We start from the raw sequence: 5,003 nt of genomic DNA on the forward strand, positions 1-5,003 counted from the left end.
TGGTATGGCTATCATCAAAAAGACAAGAAATATCCAGTGTTGGTGAGGATGAGGAGTAAAGGGAAACTTTGTGCTCTGTCAGTGGGAATGTAAATTGGCACAGCCACTGTGAAAACAGTATGGCTGTTCCTCAAAAAATTAAAAATGGAACTCTCATATGACACCACCACAATTCCACTTCTGGGTATTTATGTCAAGTGAAGAGGCCCCAGGGTGGCTCAGTCCATCATCAGACTCTTGATTTTGGCTCAGATCATGATCTCATGGTTCGTGAGATGGAGCCCCACTTCAGGCTCTGTGCTGATTGCATAGAACATGCTTGGGATTCCGTCTTCTTTCTCCTTCTCTCTCTGACCCTTCCCCACTTGCTCACGCGCTCTCTCTCTCTCTCTCTCGCTCAAAGTAAACATTAAAAAAAATAAAAATAAAAAACAAAGTGAAAATACCAATTGGAAAAGATATATATGCACCCCTATATTCATTACAGCATTATTTACAATAACCAAGATATGGAAGTAACTTAAGTGTCCACTGACGGATGGATAAAGAAGATTTGCTATACACACACACACACAAAGATTTATTTTATATATATACATGTATATGTATATATATACATATACACACACACACATATACACATATGCATACATACACACACATTACTCAGCCATAAAACAATAAAATTTTACCATTTGCAACAACATGGATGGACATGAAGGGTATTATGCTAAGTGAAATAAGTCAGAGAAAGACAAACACCATATGATTTCACTTATATGGGGGATATAAAAAAAACAAAACAAATGAATAAAACAGAAACAGAGTCACATAGATAACACACCAGTGGTTGCAAGAGGGGAAAGTGGTAGAGGGATGGGCAAAATAGGTGAAGGGGGTTAAGAGGTACAAACGTCCAGTTATAAGTCATGGGCATGTAAAGAAAACATAGCCAATTAATATTGTAATAAGTATGTGTGATGATAGATGGTAACTAGACATATTATGGTGATCATGGGGCGCCTGGGTGGCGCAGTTGGTTAAGCGTCCGACTTCAGCCAGGTCGCGATCTCGCGGTCCGTGAGTTCGAGCCCCGCGTCAGGCTCTGGGCTGATGGCTCGGAGCCTGGAGCCTGTTTCCGATTCTGTTTCCGATTCTGTGTCTCCCTCTCTCTCTGCCCCTCCCCCGTTCATGCTCTGTCTCTCTCTGTCCCAAAAATAAATAAAAAACGTTGAAAAAAATATAAAAAAAAAAATAGACATATTATGGTGATCATTTCATAATGTATATAAATGTTGAATCACTATGTCATACACCTGAAACTAATATAATACTGTATGTCAACTATACTTCCATTTTAAAAAGTAAAACATGAGTCAAGTTTTCACACTATCACTATTCCGAGTCACCATTGCACTGGAGGTACTAAGCAAGTATGTAAGTCAGTAATGACTGGAAAACAAGAAATATTATTTGCAGATGATATAATTGTGTGCATGAAAAAATCCAAAGGCATCTACAGGCATATCATTGCAATTTATAAGTAAGTTGGGCAAGAATGCTGCCACAGAGTCAACAAACAAGTTTCATCTATATTTCTATATATAAGCAAGAAACAGAAAATAAAAAATTTTAAATACCATATCCGGTAGCAAGAAGAAATATGAAATTTCTGGGATGAAACACAAGTTCCACACAGTAAGACTTCCACACAGTAAAGTATAAAATAGAAAAAGATGAAAACAAAGGAAAGGTTTTACCACATCGTGGTTTGATGACAATATTGAAAAGATTATTTCCCCCCATATTGATCTATAGATTCAATGCAATCCCAGTCAAAATCCCAACAATCTTTTTTTTTTTTTAAACAAAGAATCAACTTTATTGGACATCCAAGTACAGTTTCTCTTTTTGCCCTTCCTAGTGACCTTGGCCAGTGTGAGCCCTGGAGCTGTTGCCTGATACACAGTGGAGGAGATCTTGTCGACATAGCACAGGCCAACCCTGGAGAAGACGAAGCAGGTGGTGACACAGACTCAGTGGATGAGGCTAGATGCAGAGAGAGCCAACAGGAGGCAGAGAGGAATCTCAGGGAGGATCTTTGCTTGGAATCTTTGCCAAAGACAAGATTTTCCAGATTACTGAAGGCAGTAAGAGAGAAGATGAAAAGGCCAGAGCCCAGCAGGGTGCCCTGGATGGTGAGTCACTCAGTGGAGGCCAGCTGAGGGCTGTACATCTGCATTTCCATGAAGAGCAGCAGTGAAGGCAGGAGGAAGGAGAGTGCGAGCGAGGCTGTCCTACAGCCATCATGTCCTGCCCTTGGGCCTAGTCAGTGCCTCAGGCCAAGAAAGAGGGGAGCCCAACCGAAGCAGTTGGCTCAAAATCCCAACAGTCTTGCAACAAGGGCAGACAACTCTTGCAAGAGGTTTGGTTGTATGGGGGGGGGGGGGGGGGAGGGTAAAAAATAGGGTGATAGCTATAATAGGTCATGGGATCAAGGAAGGAGGGATTTGGTTTTTTTTTTTTCTTAAGATAGGAGAAAATTAAAAATGCTTACAAAAGTGAGAAATGATCGATAATTGGTGCAAGGGGTAAAAGCCAAGCAAAGAGGAATGGATGGCTTTAGAAAGAAAAGGGAGCACCTTGTTTATAAGAATAGAAAGGGGAAGGGGGGGGTAAAAATACTAATTGGTTTGTAGATTTGGTGTGGGAATTGAATTTTCCTAGCAATATCAGAGATGCTGAAGAGTGAAATGGAATTTTGCAAAAATAAAGGGTTTTAAAAGTAGTCCTTGTGGGATGTGAGAGAATGAGTTGACAAGAGAAATGTAGTACAACTAACTGCTGACCAGTCCCAAGAGTCTACTTGAGATTGGAAAGCATGAGTGTACAAAGACAGTGGACAGTAAAACTGACCCAGGTGGGGTTTTAGGGTTCTGCAATGACAGGTGGGAGTGTCTAAGCTGGATTAAAAGCACATGAGGAATGGGGATGCTGGTGAGCTGGAAGGTAGGAAAGAAATCAATGAAAAGTGAATGTCCCACAGAAAACCATGTCTTTTCATCTTTCTCACTTAATGCTGTACCTTTCATAGCTTATCTCCCTCAGAGCAATGGGGATCTACAAGAGAGATGAAGAAGGCTCCTGGGGACACAGCCAGGGGTAAAAATGTCACCAGAGAAACACTGGTCCCATCAGGACAGCTTCAGCTTAAGCAACAAGTAACCTTGACTAACAATGCCTTAAAATAAGATCCAGACACAGAGCAAAGTGCAGGACTGGCTCATTCAGACAACCACTGAGGACCCCGGTTCTCTCCATCCCTCACCTTGTCCTCAGACGACCTCCCTTGTGGTACCACATGACCATGTCTCAGTCAACTCTGTGTTCACAGTGTCCAACACATAGCAGGTTCTCCAAGTGTCCTTGGAGAATGAATGAATGAGTGAATGGGTTTATTTCATGGTTTTTCATAGACTTAGAAGTCCCATGAGACTGACAAAGTAAGGATTTTAAAGCCTTGGTTCATATCCTCAGAAACCCCTGGACACAAAGATGATGGAACTCCCTCAAAAAATTGTCTAAGTCTAGGCAAAGCACAATCCTGTGGCCTGGGTCACAATGGGGCTTGGGAAAGAGCCAAACCGGTCTCTTTAAGTAGATGTCTTCCATCTCCTGAGCTCCCTCCTGTTATGAACCCCCTTGTGCACCAGCCCCAACCCTTGGATCCCCAGCAAGTCCCCTCCTTCTCATGTCCTGGAGCAAGTGTATTATTATGTCCCTGTATTATTATGTCCTCATCTGTTCACACCTGCCTGTCCACCTGTACTGAAGGTCTCCAGAGCACAGGGGCTGCAGCTTATACATCACTTCTTATTTTACACACCTTACTGACCTCTGCACTTGAGTCTGGACTCCCTGATGATCTCCCTGGTGACCTTAAGTGAAGCCTCGTTGAAGTCAAGTCTCATAATTTATAAAATTTTCCCTACAGTCCCATCCAGCTCACAACTCTGGTTCTTTTTTGAATAGTTTTTTGTGGCCCTTTTAAAGACAGAAGGGGCGCCTGGGTGGCTCAGTCGGTTAAGCGTCCAACTCTTGATTTCGGCCCCAGGTCATGATTTCATAGTTCATAAGTTCGAACCCCGTGTCAGGCTCTGAGCTGACATCATGGAGCCTGCTTGGGATGCTCTCTCCCTCTCTCTCTCTCCCTCCCCCGCTCATGTGCACTCTTTCAAAATAAATGAACTTTATAAAGATGAATAAAGATATAATGAAAAACAGAAAACACGATTGCCAAGTAGCATAGCATTAATTTTGATAGAAAAGATTACAGGAAAAATTCAAAAGAGTATAATGAGGGACTAACAGTGAGAAAGGGAGGAAACACCAGAGGCAAGGGAGGGGGCTCAAGCCAAGGTGATAAATGTCCTTAGCCTGGCAGCTCCATGGATGTTGTATGCAGAAACCAGAAACCCACGAGGCTTCTTGGAACCAGAACTCCAAGTGCAGGGCTATGAAATTGTGGGGGTCAGTGGAGATGAACCCTGGACAAAGTGCCCCTTCAACTCCTTAGTGGGCCAATAGAAACCTAATCTGAACTGAGTATAATGTAATGTTCTCTAATAACCACATTACAAAAAGTAAAAAGAAACGGGTGAGATTAATTTCAATGTTTTAGTTAACTCAGTTTATCAGAAACATTAAAAACTTATTACATATTGAAATGATCAACTATTAATAAGGTACTTTACATTCTTTTACACTAAGACTTTAACATTTAGTGTGTATTTTACTTTTAATCTCTATTCGAACTAGCCGTATATCAAGTGCTCAATAGCCATGTAGATAGCCCATGTCTACACGATGTGGAATTTGAGATGCAAGGGTTCAGCCATACACTAAATGTCAGGCACAGTTATAGATTCTGAGGATAAATCATGAAAGGCCCCTTTTCTTATGAAATGGACATTTCCATGGGAGACACAGGGCATGGACAGATT

The 5,003-nt window shown here is 41.8% G+C and overlaps 1 pseudogene; it reads right to left on the reverse strand.

Annotated features, from left to right (window-relative positions):
- Window positions 1-1,532: 1,532 nt before the first annotated feature.
- On the reverse strand, window positions 1,533-3,369 carry LOC125936005 (keratinocyte-associated protein 2-like; annotated as a pseudogene).
- Window positions 3,370-5,003: the final 1,634 nt, after the last annotated feature.

The sequence above is a fragment of the Panthera uncia genome (assembly GCF_023721935.1).
Source record: "Panthera uncia isolate 11264 chromosome A3 unlocalized genomic scaffold, Puncia_PCG_1.0 HiC_scaffold_11, whole genome shotgun sequence".
Lineage (NCBI taxonomy): Eukaryota > Metazoa > Chordata > Mammalia > Carnivora > Felidae > Panthera > Panthera uncia.